Source organism: Schistocerca americana, chromosome 5, assembly GCF_021461395.2.
Source record: "Schistocerca americana isolate TAMUIC-IGC-003095 chromosome 5, iqSchAmer2.1, whole genome shotgun sequence".
NCBI lineage: Eukaryota > Metazoa > Arthropoda > Insecta > Orthoptera > Acrididae > Schistocerca > Schistocerca americana.
In genome coordinates this window covers 50,617,643-50,633,870 of record NC_060123.1, presented here as the reverse complement: position 1 = coordinate 50,633,870, position 16,228 = coordinate 50,617,643, and the positions used below count along the sequence as shown (strand labels likewise).

Here is a 16,228-nt window from a genome sequence, read left to right as displayed (position 1 = left end):
GTTAACATGTGTTTGTTTCTCTTGTCACAGAAATTGAACCGCATAATATTGCGCAATGGTATGCCATTTCTTTTTGGGTTAAATTGCATGAAAACGTGAAGACAACTTACGGTAAGCTTCAGAAGGCTTTTGGAGAGGAGGTTATGTCAAGAGCTCAAGTTTTTCGTTGGCATAAAATGTTTAGTGAAGGCAGAACGAATACTGAAGATGAAGACTGCAGTGGACGACCATCAACTTCACGGACGGATATCAACTTAGCCAGGGTGCGTGAACTCGTACGATCTGATCAAAGATTATCCATGAAAATGATTGCACAAGAACTGAACGTCGCACCACAACACCGAGAAACACGGAAAAATGTGGCAGCCGATCTGTTATTGCAAACGGAAATCAATTCAGAATTGTTGAGCCATGTTATCACTGGTGTTGAAAGTCCTTTTTTTCAGTACGATCCACAGACAAAACGCCAAAGTTCGCAATGGTGCTCAAAGGGCAAAGCCGCAGATTCCGAGACGTAAATGCACAGTAAACAGCTGTAATTTTCACGATTTATTCCTGAGATCCCGGTCTCGAATAACCCCGTAAATTTTCTTCATATCTTAATCAGTTCACGAGATAGCGATGGACGAGCTTGGAAATTCCTTCGTCGTAAAATTCGGCCGCCTGCGCCTTCAACCACATGGTTACCTCTTCTTGAAGCTGTGCGTCGTCATCAAAACGCTGCATAGCCAACCACTTCTTCATTGATGGGAATAAGTGGAAATCGCTCGGTGCCAGGTCGGGACTGTACGGCGGATGAGGAAACAACTCCCACTTAAAAGATTCGAGAACTTCACGAGTGGCATTTGCCGTGTGGGCCCGGGTGTTGTCGTGAATCAGCAAGATCTTTGAGCCCAACTTTCCCCTGCGCTTGTTTTGTATTGCTCTTCTGAGGTTGTGCAGAGTTTGGCAATACCTTTGAGAGTTTATTGTAGTGCCTCTTTCCAGGAAATCCACAAAAATCACATCTTTTCTGTCCCAAAAGACAGTCGCCATCACCTTCCTTGCCGACATTGTCTGCATGCATTTCTTGGGTTTCTGGGGGGAATTTGTGTGCCCCCACTGCATTTACTGCAATTTTGTCTCGCAGTTCACATGCTTAACCCATGTTTCGTCACCAGTAACGATGCGATCGAGTAATGAGTCGCCATCTATCTCGTAAGCGTCCAAAAACGTTAACGCTGCAGCCATTCGCTGATTTTTGTGAATCTCTGTCAAGATTTTTGGTATCCATCTTGCACAAAACTTGTGGTAACCAAGCTTTTCGGTAATGATTTCGTGCAACAAACTTCGTGAAATTTGTGGAAAACTCATAGAGAGTTCCGTTATTGTGAAATTACGGATTTCACGGACCGCGGCATCGACATTTTCGACAAGTTTGGCAGTCACTATGCTGTGTCTGCCACTTCGCTCTTCTTCGTGAACGTTAGTTCGGCCATTTTTAAATTTTATGACCCATTGACGCACTCCACCTTCAGTGATTATGTTGTCCCCATACATTTCACAAAGCTGCCGATAGATTTCTATCGGTGTACAGTTTTTTGCAGTCAGAAACCTTATTACAACACGCACTTCACACTTTTGCGGCATTTTCAATTAACGCTGACATTCCAAACTGTCACAGTAACTCAACGGAGTACAGCACGAACCTCTCACTAGCACGGCAGGATGCCGACTGAGCGGCGGAATGCCATGACAGCAAGATGGCCGCGCTAGCCCCGCCCCTAACGGACACAAACGAAAACGTAATGTACTTTGAGGATAGCCCTCGTATATTGTGTTTGAACATTATGAATTACCTCGAAGAAAACGGTCTATTGACACACAGTCGACATAGGTTTAGAAAACATCGTTCTTGTGAAATACAGCTATCTCTCTATTCGCATGAATTGTTGAGTGCTATTAACAAGGGATTTCAGATCGATTCGATATTTCTGGATTTCCAGGAGGATTCTGACACTGTACCACACAAGTGGCTTGCAGTGAAATAGTGTGCTTATGGAATATCACCTCAGTTATGTGACTGGATTCGTGATTTCCTGTCAGAGACGTCACAGTTCGTAGTAATTGATGGAAAGTCATCGAGTAAAACAGAAGTGATATCTGGCGTTCTCCAAGGTAGTGTTATAGACTCTTTGCTGTTCCTTATCTATATAAACGATTTGGGAGACAATCTGAGCAGCCGTCTTAGATTGTTTGCAGATGACACTGTCGTTTATTGACTAATGGTGCGAAAATTGGCTATTGACCCTAAATAACGAAAGTGTGAGGTTATCCACATGAGTTCTAAAAGGAATACGTTAAACTTCGGTTACACGATAAATCAGTCAAATCTAAAGGCCGTAAATTCAACTAAATACCTAGGAATTACAATTACAAACAACTTAAATTGGAACAAACATACAGAAAATGTTGAGGGGAAGGCTAACTAAAGACTGCGTTTTATTGGCAGGACACTTAGAAAATGTAACAGACCTACTAAAGAGACCGCCTACACTACGCTTGTCCGTCCTCTTTTAGAATACTGTTGCGCAGTGTGGGATCCTTACCACGGAGTACATCGAAAAAGTCCAAAGAAGGGCAGCGCGTTTTGTATTATCGCAAAATATGGGAGAGAGTGTCAATGAAGTGATACAGGATTTGGGCTGGACATCATTAAAAGAAAGGCGTTTTTCGTTGCAACAGAATCTTCTCACGAAATTCCAATCACCAACTTTCTCCTCCGAGTGCGAAAATATTTTGTTGACACCGACCTACATAGGGAGAAACGATCACCACGATAAAATAAGGGAAATCAGAGCTCTTACGGAAAGATATAGGTGTTCTTTCCGCGCTCTATACGAGATTGGAATAATAGAGAATTGTGAAGGTGGTTCGATGACCTTCTGCCAGACTCTTAAATGTGATTTGCAGAGTATCCATGTAGATGTTGATGTAGATTTCTTTCCGTAAGAGTTACATGCCTTGTTGCAGCGGGGAAAGGAAGGGAACCAGCGGAAAAATGTCCCTAGTGGAGCACAAAAAATGTGAATATGTTTCTGTCTATTTACAGGACTCTGACTGAAAAGTTGCGTACCTGCTGCCTCATACTACCTTCATCTGCTTCTTTAAAGTTGTTTCTAAAATTTTGGGCATGGAAACATATTCACGCTTTTTTATGCTGACAAGGGAACCTCCCCATCGCACCCCCCTCAGATTTAGTTATAAGTTGGCACAGTGGATAGGCCTTGAAAAACTGAACACAGATCAATCGAGAAAACAGGAAGAAGTTGAGTGGAACTATGAAAAAATAAGCAAAATATACAAACTGAGTACTCCATGCGAAGATATGCAACATCAAGGATATCCTGAGCTCAGGAGCGTCGTGGTCCCGTGGTTAGCGCGAACAGCTGCGGAGCGAGAGGTCCTTGGTTCGAGTTCTCCCTTATGTGAAAATTTTAATTTCTTTATTTTCGCAAAGTTATGATCTGTCCATTCGTTCATTGACGCCTCTGTTCACTGTAATAAGTTTAGTGTCTGCGTTTTGCGACCGCACCAAAAACCGTGCGATTAGTAGACGAAAGGACGTGCCTCTCCAATGGGAACCGAAAACATTTGATCGCAAGGTCATAGGTCAACCGATTCCTCCACAGGAAAACACGTCTGATATATTCTATACGACACTGGTGACGGCATGTGCGTCACATGACAGGAATATGTTGTCGACCCACCTAACTTGTACACTTGGCGAATGGGTAAAAAGATTCTTCTACGTTGCCCAATTTAAGTTTTCTTGTGGATGTGATAATTACTCCCAAAAAAGAGATGAAAACGTAAGAGTTTGTCACATAAACTGCAACAAATGAATCAAACAGTTTCACAGTCGCACACTTTTCCCTATGCTCTGTCAAAACATATGTTTCTAACGTTTTCAAATTTTTACATGTGCAGACCGTCAAATCCTGCATATGTCCAAGCAAATCTGAACATGTACTGGAATTTTGGAGCGCGAAGTTGATTATGTGTGAGTGCCTGAACTTTGATAATTGACTGAAAATAAAAATTAAACTTTTCGCTCGAAGAAAGACTTGAACCAAGGACCTCTCATTCCGCAGCTGCTCACGGTAACCACGGGACCACGGCGCTCCTGAGTTCAGGCCGCCATTGATGTTGCCTATCTTGCGCATGGACTACTTAGTTTGCATATTTTGCTTATTTTTTCAGTTCCATACAACTTCTTCCTGTTTTCGCGATTGATCTGTGTTCAGTTTTTCAAGGCCTATCCACTGTGCAACTTGTAACTAAATCTGAGGGGGGTGCGATGGGGAGGTTCCCTTGTGAGAGAGATGGAGACAGTGGTAGTGTGAAAGAGACGGAAAAATAATAAATACTGGAAGATAGAGGTCAGTGGTTGTGGTACAGAAAGAGCGAAGGAGACAATGGCGGTGGGAGAGTAAAAGAGGGATACAGTGGCACTGGAACATAACTGACAATGACAGGACAGTGCTAGAAAAAGAGTAAAGGAGATGGTGTCAGTGGAAGAGGAATAAAGAGGAGGAGAAAATTGATGTGGTTGAGAGTCAGTCATAATGAGAGACAGAGTCTATGACAATAATAAGGAGAAAGAGAGAGATAATTACAGTGAGAACACACAGCAGTATTGCGAAGGAATGGCTGAGGTAGTAGCAGTAAGGGACAGTATAAGGGAGATGGTGACAGTGAAAGGAGGCTGTAGTAGTAGGACAGAACAAAGGAGACTGTGGCTGCGACACCGGAGACAGTGACTGTTAGACACAAAGAGTTGGGCTGATTGAGTGAGTGGGAATTGGCAGGTGGGAGTGGATGGGTATGAGCGACTTACAGCAGTGGACTTTTGGGTGTGAATGAGTTGCAGTTAGGGGAGCTTGTGGAAGTCTGAGCTGAGGTGCATGTTAAAAAAAGCATGAATGTGTTCGCATGCCAAAATGTTTGGAAAATTTTTCAGAGGTGCTGAGGAAGGTAGGATAAGGCAGCTAGTACCTCACTTTTTAGTAAGAGTCAGTTAAATAAACAGGAATATATTCGCATTTTTTGTGCTCTAATAGAAGCAGTTTTCCAATGGTAAATAAATAGTGTGGATTTAAAATTAATAACAATTCGATTTATTACTTTATATGGGCAAACATTACAGCAACTGTCAGTTTTTGATGTGATACCCATTGTTCGCATATCGGGCTTACTATGCAGGTATAGCATCTGTTTCCAAGATGACGTCGCAACAGGAAAAGCCTTTCTGCGTGCTCTTTTTCAAGGTGTCCAGGTCTGTGGTTACACTGCAGCGTGAGTTTCGTGCATGGCTTAGGAAAGACACAGCACAAAAAAACATAGGTAGGTGGTACTGACAGTTCGTGAAAACTGATACTTTTGTAAGGGGATGAGTCATGGTCGACCTCATGAGTGTGTAATCCATTTCACTGAAGACACCGCAAGTGTCTTAGTAAAGCAAGGAGAGAACTGTTCATGCTAAACGTTATGTGTGGGAGATACTGCGTAAGTGGCTTTTAAAGCGTACATAGTGGGATTAGTGCAGGCCCTTACACCAGCAGACAAAGTCAAAAGGCATGACTTTTGTGAAGAGCTGCAATTAAAACTGGAGGAGTGGTTTTGTAGAGAGGCTCATCTTCTGTGATGGATCCACTTTCTATGTAAATGGTAAGGTGAACACACATAACGTCTATATCTGGGAATGCGAGAAGCCACATACGATGACAAGAGCATCATTGTGGCTATCCAAAAGTGAACGTTTTCTGCGTAGTATCGTGTGAGAAAGTGCATGGCCCATTTTTCTTTGAACAACGAACAGTGGTGGGCAACTCATTTCGAAACATGTTGAAAACTTGGTTGTTACTCCAGCTAAAAACCAGTTATGATGATTACGTTTTGCCATTGGATGGTGCTCCACCCTACTTCCACAAGAATGACGAGAGCTTCTTAATTGTGTTCTTCACCAACGGTGAACTGGGCGTGCTGCAACAGCAGACAATAACCTCATAGCTGGTCATCCCATTCGCTGGATTTAACACCCTACGATTTCTTTCTGTGGGGTTTGTGTAAGACCGAGTTTGTGTACCGACAATTATCATTTCCCTTGAGGAAATGTGTGATCGGATAAAGCATGCACTGCATATGATCATGGAGGACTTCCTACATCAAGTATGGGAAGAATTTGATTACCATGTAGATGTGTGTCCTTGACTGGAGGATTGTAATCAATGCGTCAGAAACTTGGAAAGTTGATACTGCTTATGCTGTAAGATTTGCTCGTACAAAAAAGTATATAGATTTATTATTAATTTTTAAAACCGCACCATTAATTTATAAATCCACCTTTTCCTTTCGGTTGTCAGGATGTTTTGCTGCCAAAGTACTTTTCCTAGGTGGTAAGCCAGTTGTATACTAAGTTTGGTTAAAATGTTTCCATGAATTCCAAAAGGGATTGAATGTCGCCATTCAGCATAGTGACCCCTAAAACGGTGGGCTCGAGGCCAATAAAGTTGGTTTTATCTTATTTTTACGTGGCACACTCTGGCACCTCCACTTCATTGCTAACGGAGCTATGTAGACGTGTGCCTTACCGTCGCCATGTAGTGAGATGATGCTCTCAGGGCGCTTCTAAGCAATGCTGCTACCGCTTGCCGACAATCAACGCGGAAGTCGCTCCTGTATTGGGTCGAATGTCAATGTAGCTTTGTACACGTACACATCATTGGCAAGTATCTAAATGATTAGAGCTATAATTCTTTATGAAAGGTAGAAGGGCCACCAGAGTACAGTAGTGTTATTCGTGTTTATAGTGTTATTACCAGACCTGGTAGGATATATTATAAGCGTAAACAGTGTCAGATGTTGAGTGATCACTGTGAATGACACGGAGATGTCTCTTACCCGTGTGAGACATCGTTATCAGCACCGAGCAGAGGTTAAAAGGGGCCACATTGTGGGTCTTCATTTGGCTGGCAGGTCGAATCGTGCAATATCCATTTTTGTGGGGCACTTGGACGTAACAATGGCCTGATACTAGACTGGATGGGAACATTAAGGCAACATACCCATCGTCAAGGTTTTGGTCAGCCACGTCGAACTGCCTTAAGGGTGACGCCATACTGAGCACCAAATACATCGTAACTCCATCACATGTTCGCCTGCCTACCAAGAATAAGTAATGGACTACTTGCAAAACTCTGTGTTGTTCTGCACTATCGATCAGAGATTAGCAGCATCGGAACTAAGGAATTAGCATACTATGTGTAGGCTATGTTTGGAGTGGTGTCATCACCGATAAGCAGGGATGACTCATGAAAGGCGCTCATCGAGGAATCGTGTTTCCGACAATCCTGGACGATCATCGTTGGCGAGGTCCTCTCCGATAGCTGAGTCGTCAGCGTGACGGATTGCCGTCCTGCGAGCCTGGGTTCGATTCGCGGCTGGGTCGGGGATTTTGTCTGCTCTGGGACTAGGTGTTGTGCTGTCTTCATCATCATTTCATCCCCATCCGGCGCGCAGGTCGCCCAATGTGGCGTCGAATGTAATAAGACCTGCACCAAGGCGGCCGGACCTGCCCCGCAAGGGGCTTCCCGGCCACTGACGCCAAACGCTCATTTCATTTCCATCGTGGCGAGAATGGTACCGATCTGGCGAGACGTCCCATTCTTCCAATGTCTTGGAGAGGCACATTCGTGTTGCTCCTAGTGTATGGGAGCCATCGGGAATGATTTCATATCAAGGCTGGTAGTGATTGAAGGAACTCTGACAGTCCATGACATGGACATGGACATCGCAAGTCCTCATATGTTACCCCTCATGCGACAGTATCATGAAGCCATTCTTGAACAGGACAATGCTCATCCACACATGATATGTGTCTCTACGAACTGCCTGTGTGCTGTTCAGGTACTTCTTTGACCAGCAAGATACCCAGCTACGTCCCCAACAGAAAATTTGTGGGAACAATTCGGATGTTAACTCTGTGCCAGTCCATTATCCAGGACATCAAAGACCACTTACAAAAGTTATGGGGCAACTTGCATTAAGTGAGGATACAAAGGCTTCGTGACACCCTTTCCAAATGATTCAGTGCAGGAATCCATGGCAGAGGACGTGCAACGTTGTACTGATAAATGGGACAAGGCTGGCAGCCCTGGCGCAGACTGCACATGCCTGAATATTAAGCTCGCGAAGATAAATAGTTAATTCTACAATAACTGTCAGTTAAGTTAATATTACACCTAAGGAAGTTAATTAGAGCCTATTTCATATTATCTATTGAAGGTGTCACTCGTTTCAGAGTATTTCCTGAAAGAATTTAAAAAAGTAACCTAAGGGCCAATTTCTGCGTACTTTAGACGTAAGTTTACATACAAATTTAAGATGTTTGCGTAGGTATTAAGTGAAGAATTTAGGTTGTTTTCATTACACATATACAGGGTGGAGAAAAATTTTAACCCTGGATAGCTGATCCCAGTAGGAACCAAAATTACTAATGTTGTGTAGGTCGACAAGTCACCATTTTTAAACTACGGAAACTTGGCGCCACGCGCTCCGATTGGCGGTGGGATTGCCCTGTTGCCGTTCGTCGGTTGACGGGTAGCGCTGTGATTGTTGGTTCACACATACAAACGCCCTTGCCCCGTCACTGCCCCAACGTGAGACGCACACGTGTTGAATAGGTCCTGCTATTTGTCTCCATGTCACATCAGAGGCATTCACATGTAAGCTTCGCCTCAGAGCACACACACGTCACCTGCGATTTAGTCATATGGTAAGCATGGCGGCATAGTATTAGTTAGAAGAACACCGAGATATGGTTCTTGTTTATGGACTAGCCGACGGAAAGGAGCATAAAGCTAGACAGTTGTATGAGGAACGGTACCCAGCATGACGCCACCCACACCTGCAAAGGTTTACAGCAATTCACTGGCTCAGTGTTCCCTCAGTTAAGTAAGGAAGAAACTCAGGTAGATGTAAGTGTGGTTAATACTCAACAGACTTTCACCAGGAAACCAATCGTTTCAAAAAAATACAGCAATTCACAGGCTCGTTAGTGGAAGACCTCGAACACGACGGGATGCTGCATCTGAAGAGACTGTTCTCGAACACTTCGAGGAAGCACCTATGACAAGTACTCGAGCGATTGGACATGACGTGGGGTCACTCATAAGTTAGTCTGGGATGTTTTAAGGAATGACAGCCAGCATCCATTTAGTTTACACCATGTCCAAGACCTAAATTCTGTGGTGGACTGTGAATATGGACTAGGGTTTGGCCGGTGATTTCTGTGACGTGTTGCACGATATCCCGACTTCCTCGCTATTGTGTTGTTTACCAGCGAGTGCACCTTCCATGGGGATGGCCTTTAACAACACTTGAAACATTCATTGCTGGGCAAGAGGAAATCCTCACGTCACCTACGCCCACGGACACCAGAAACGATTTTCGCCCAACATTTGGGCAGGTATTGCGGGTGACCATCTGATTGGGCCAGTCCATCTTCCTCCTCGAGTTACCAGGGCAAATTACCTTCAATTTTTGCAAGAAACACTACTCGGCCTGCTGGGAGTAAACAATGTCCTAGCTACAAAAAAGCCCTTTTCAGGGCCGACACAATTTGTAAAAGACTTTCTGTACGCAAACTAACAGCTGTTGACAGGTTTGTTCCAGGTACATCTTATCGTGAAACTACAATGAATGTATCAGGACCAGAGCAGATTCGCCCGCAGCCCCCAGAGTGGAAGGCTGGCGCGCTACCACCTAGCATGCGAGGCTCTTTGGATACATCGTGGTCTTCGGCAGGCAAAGCATTTGTGGTCATGCGTTGTCCAGAGCATCCAGCAACAGGGCAATCCAGCGGCCAATTCGAACGCGTGGCGCGAAGTTTCCATAGTTTAAAAATTGTGAGTTGTCGACCTACAGAACGTAAGTAACTTTGATTCCTACTGGCATCAGCTATCTAGTGTTAAAATTTCGTGTCACAATTTTTCTCCACCCTGTATTTCGTAGTGCCGTATCTACTTATTTCTTTTCAAAAGGCGTAAAGCAAATATCGCGCGTACGCGATCTTAGGCCTAATTTTTCTGGTATACGGGTTTGGAGCTGTAACGTTATTTTAGGTGCGTTATGTTACTACATTAATAGTATACATATGCATTAGTGGCAGGGGTAAAATACAGGGAGCGAAAGGCTATTTACAATTTGTACAGAAACCAGATGGCAGTTATAAGAGTCGAGGGACATGAAAGGGAAGCAGTGGTTGGGAAGGGAGTGAGACAGGGTTGTAGCCTCTCCCCGATGTTGTTCAATCTGTATATTGAGCAAGCAGTAAAGGAAACAAAAGAAAAATTCGGAGTAGGTATTAAAATTCAGGGAGAAGAAATAAAAACTTTGAGGTTCGGCGATGACATTGTAATTCTGTCAGAGACAGCAAAGGACTTGGAAGAGCAGTTGAATGGAATGGACAGTGTCTTGAAAGGAGGATATAAGATGAACATCAACAAAAGCAAAAGAAGGATAATGGAATGTAGTCTAATTAAGTCGGGTGATGCTGAGGGAATTAGATTAGGAAATGAGGCACTTAAAGTAGTAAAGGAGTTTTGCTATTTGGGGAGCAAAATAACTGATGATGGACGAAGTAGAGAGGATATAAAATGTAGGCTGGCAATGGCAAGGAAAGCGTTTCTGAAGAAGAGAAATTTGTTAACATCCAGTATTGATTTAAGTGTCAGGAAGTCATTTCTGAAAGTATTCGTATGGAGTGTAGCCATGTATGGAAGTGAAACATGGACGATAAATAGTTTGGACAAAAAGAGAATAGAAGCTTTCGAAATGTGGTGCTACAGAAGAATGCTGAAGATTAGATGGGTAGATCACATAACTAATGAGGAAGTATTGAATAGGATTGGGGAGAAGAGAAGTTTGTGGCACAACTTGACCAGAAGAAGGGATCGGTTGGTAGGACATGTTCTGAGGCATCAAGGGATCACCAATTTAGTATTGGAGGGCAGCGTGGAGGGTAAAAATCGTAGAGGGAGACCAAGAGATGAATACACTAAGCAGATTCAGAAGGATGTAGGTTGCAGTAGGTACTGGGAGAAGAAAAAGCTTGCACAGGATAGAGTAGCATGGAGAGCTGCATCAAACCAGTCTCAGGACTGAAGACCACAACAACATGCATTAGTATTCCACATAACGTTAGTGTGTCTTGTGATCTGTAGTTAATGGAATATTACTGTTATTGTCTAGATAAATTTTTATAAAAATATTGTAAATAGCCGCGAGTGAGATGTCTTTGAGCTGCCATAGGAAAGTTAGTTCTGGGGTTCTATGCAGCTGCTGTGACAGGTGTTTACACTGGGGGGACTGTAGTGGCATGGGAATTGGGGAAGTAAACGAGTCTCTTCCATAATACTGCAGAGTATGTTCAAGGGATAGGAAAATGGATGAACAGGAAGGGAAGATTAGAGTCGTTAAGGCTAACCAGGATAGTGCTAGGGAGGAACTGATGAGGTTATGGGGGGAGAGTGGGGAAGACAGTTGGGAAATGGCAGCAAGGAACAGGGGCCACAGAAAGAAGACAGTATCTGACAGATTCATCATTGGCACAAACGATAAATTTGTTCTTGCTACCTCAGTTAAGTAAGGAAGAAGCTCAGGTAGATGTAAGTGTGGTTAATACTCAACAGACTTTCACCAGGAAACCAATTGTTTCAAAAAAAGTAGAAAGTAGGAGGGAATTTCTATTGTTAGGTAGTAGCTATGGAAGAGGTGTGGACCAGATCTTGCAGGAAAAATTAGGTAACAAGCACCACGTCACAAGCTTTTTCAAGCCCAATGCAAGTGACAAGAGGATGTAGGATCACTGTGCAAGGGTTTTACAAAATAGGATCATGTTGTGATAGTGGGTGGAGCGGGAAACAGTATTGACAGGTATCAGGGCTACAATGCTGATTGTAATGTTGTAAAAATAATATCTGCAATGAACCATAAAAATGTCAGCTTGGTTACTGCTTTCATGCGGTATAACTGGCCCCAACTGAACAGCTCCATCAGGAGGGTCAATATGGAGCTAGATCAGCTGCTTTGTTTGGTTCCTGATGATAATATTAGCAGGTGGGACTTCACAAGGCATGGCCTGCATCTAGATGGGAAAAGGAAGGGATAGCAAAATATTTAAGGGAGGGGCACTGAAACTCATGGGAGTACCTCTTTTTTTAGGCTAAGATCAGTGTCCAATGATTTAATATTGAATGAAATGAAGCTTAATGAGAAGCTCAGAGAGGCAGGTAATAGGAATGTTGAAATATCACAAGATTCTCATAGAAGTATATTGAAAAATAATGTTGGCATGTCACAAGTTTCTCATAAAATCACAGTGAAAATAATGTTAGTATACTGCATCAGAATATCAGGGGATTAAAAAAAAAAGATACACTTCTTGTTTGTTTAGAAGATTTAGAAATTGAGGATGGAATAGATGTACTATACCTGTCTGAACACCATGTAATCAAAGAAATTGAAAAGGTAAATGTAGGTGAGTATAAGCTTTCAGCAGATGTAAATAGAGATTATGGAAGGAGGAGGAGTTTCCATATACGTTAAAATTTATCATAGTGTGAAAAATTTAGAAACTAAAATTTTTCTGTAGAGCAGCATACAGAAGCATGTGCGCGTGAGCTTAAACTAACTAAAAGTACTTTTATAATTGTAGCTGTGTATAGTTCCCCACTAGGAAATTTTCAGCTATTTTTGAGAAACTTGGATTCTTTGTTCTATCTGTCGTAAAGAGGGAAGCAAATTATTGTCTGTGGAGATTTCAATGTAGATTTTCTGAAAGCATCCGTTAGAATGCTTGACCCTGAAGTATTACTTAGTTCCTTCAGCTTGATTGAATTTCCTCCTTGGGTGGTACAGGAAAACAGCACACTGATAGATGATGTTTTTATAGACCTGTATAAATTTAATCAAGTAAAAACTTTTCCTGTTAATAATCGCCTGTCTGATCATGATGCACATATAGTTACAGCATATGACATAGCGCCACACAGTAATGGACAATAGTCCTCCAAAATAGTGCATTCAATTTATGATTTAATAATTGCAGACTTTAGGGAAAGCTTGCAACAGTTGGACTGGGATAAGGTGTACAAGGAACCTGATGCTACTTTAAAATTTCAACTATTTCATGATAACTTTGTGCATACGTTTGAAAATAGTTTACCTAAGAAAACATTGAAATAAAATTGTAAGAAACCATCTAAAAGCCATGGCTTACTAAAGGGATAAAAATATGTTGTAAACAGAGGAGGGAAATTTATCTTATAGCTAGAGGGAATAAAGATACAGAAAGAGTAAAAAATTATGAAAACTACTGCACTGATTTAAGAAAATTTATTAAAAAATTCAGAAGTACATGCATCATGTCTCAGATTAGCACCTCTGACAATAAAGTTAACACAATTTGAAATATTGTTAAAAAGGAAACAGGGCAACTGAAAGCAGGGGTAGACTGTACTTCTATCAAACTCAATGAAAAGTTTGTTAGCAAAAAGTCAGAAGCAGAAAACATTTTAATAATCATTTTTTAAGTTTTGTAGAGAAAGCAGGAGCCAGCTGTTCATCAGAAAATGCATGGCTGCATATGGAAGAGGCAACACCTATGCAGTTTGATATAACTGAAATCCAACCCACGTCTGCTACTGAAATTAGGAAGATAACAAATTCACTCAAAAGTAAAAGCTCATATAGAATTAACGATGACTAACTGAAACCCTCTGCTGCTGATAGGTGTTGTTGATATACCTCGATGTGGACAGCTGAAAATGTGTGCCCCGATGGGGACTCGAACCCGGGATCTCCTGCTTACATGGCAGACTCTCTATCCATCTGAGCCACCGAAGACACAGATGAATAGCGCGACTGCAGGGACTTATCCCTTGCACGCTTCCCGTGAGACTCCCATTCCCAACTGTCCACAATTCTATATATATAATGTACCTTACAGACATTTGCCCATTCACTCATTACTCGCGCACGCTTTGGCGATTCCCGTAAGAGTTTGGGCAACCTGTGCGCATTCGCACAGACGAAGGTCAATGGCTGGGTAGCCTTTAACTATATATATGAAAACAGTAACTGCTCTCGAAAGAACAGATTACTGTTGTTGACCGTGCAGCTTTTTCCCTGGAATAAACGATGACTAACTGAAACCCCCAGCTGCCGATAGGTGTTGTTGATATACCTCGATGTGGACAGCTGAAAATGTGTGCCCCGACCGGGACTCGAACCCGGGATTTCCTGCTTACATGGCAGACGCTCTATCCATCTGAGCCACCGAGGACACAGATGAACAGCGCGACTGCAGGGACATATCCCTTGCACGCTTCCCGTGAGACTCTGTCTTCATATATGTAGTTAAAGGCTACCCAGCCATTGACCTTCATCTGTGCGAATGCGCACAGGTTGCCGCCCAAACTTTTACGGGAATCGCCAAAGCGTGCGCGAGTAATGAGTGAATGGGTAAATGTCTGTAAGGTACATTACATATACAGGGTGTCCCAGCTATCTTGTCCACCCAAAATATCTCTGGAACAATAACAGCTATTGGAAAACGACTTTCACCGGTATCAATGTAAGGCTGGGGCCCATGAATGTATATATCTGGAAACATTCTAAAACGAAAGCATGTGTGTTTTTTAACACAAATTTATGTTTTTTTAAATGGACCTCCTATATTTTTTCTTCAGCAATCCATAGAATGACAAAGCACATACACAATGGCGTTGATTGCATCTCAATATTCCCATTACATCCCGAGATATAAGACGCGAAGTTGACACTTGAAACACCCGACATGCGCTGCTAGCGCACGTCCTGAGGCTCAGGCGTGAACCTCATGCTGCCCGCAATCGCGATGTGATTGACATGCGTAATCACACTTCCGTACTTATCAAGAGGTCCGAAACGAATAATACAGTCTGCTGCCATCCTGCATTAACGTCGTACATTCCAGCAAAATGGTTCAAATGGCTCTGAGCACTATGGGACTTAACTACTGTGGTCATCAGTCCCCTAGAACTTAGTTAGAACTACTTAAACTTAACTAACCTAAGGACATCACACACATCCATGCCCGAGGCAGGATTCGAACCTGCGACCGTAGCAGTCGCGCGGTTCCGGACTGCGCGCCTAGAACCGCTAGACCACCGCGGCCGGCTACATTCCAGCAGATATTTATCCCATAGGCTTGGGGTGATGCGGTTCTGTAACATATCTGTGTACCGCAATGTTAGTCACAAAGTTAACTTCGCTTATCGTTAATCCGTTACTAAAAAGGTAATGCCGTTCAACTGTAGATCTAGCGCAAGTGATAGTTAATCATTCACTCGTAATAGTAAAATTCATGTTGATGGTTTTAGTGAAACGAGCAAGTGGACTAAACGTTTTACCTTTGTTTCAGACCTCTTGATAAGTGTGGAGGTGTGATTACACATGTCAATCACATCACGATTACGGGCAGCATGGGGTTCACGCCTGAGCCTCAGGACGTGCGCTAGCAGCGCATGTCGGGTGTTTCAAGCGTCAACTTCGCGTCTTAATATCTCGGGATGTAATGGGAATATTGAGATGCAATCAACGCCATTGTGTATGTGCTTTGTCATGCTATGGATTGCTGAAGCAAAAATATAGGAGGTCCATTTAAAAAAAACATAAGTTTGTGTTAAAAAACACATATGCTTTCGTTTTAGAATGTTTCCAAATATGTACATTCATGGTCCCCAGCCCTAATTGATACCGGTGAAAGTCGTTTTCCAATAGCTGTTATTGTTCCAGAGATATTTTGGGTGGACAAGATAGCTGGGACACCCTGTATAGAATTGTGGACAGTTGGGAATGTGAGTCTCACGGGAAGCGTGCAAGGGATAAGTCCCTGCAGTCGCGCTATTAATCTGTGCCCTCGGTGGCTCAGATGGGTAGAGCGTCTGCCATGTAAGCAGGAGATTCCAGGTTCGAGTCCCGGTCGGGGCACACATTTTCAGCTGTCCACATCGAGGTATATCAACAACATCTATCAGCAGCTGAGGGTTTCAGTTAGTCATCGTTTATTCCAGGGAAAAAGCTGCACGGTCAACAACAGTAATCTGTCCTTTCGAGAACAGTTACTGTCTTCATATATATCATA

General features: G+C 42.9%; 1 protein-coding gene across 1 annotated transcript in view; it reads right to left on the bottom strand.

Moving 5' to 3' along the window:
* Positions 1 to 16,228, bottom strand: part of LOC124615639 (vesicular glutamate transporter 1-like) — a 261,727-nt gene that overhangs the window by 106,157 nt on the left and 139,342 nt on the right. The gene's annotated exons all lie outside the window — the stretch shown is intronic.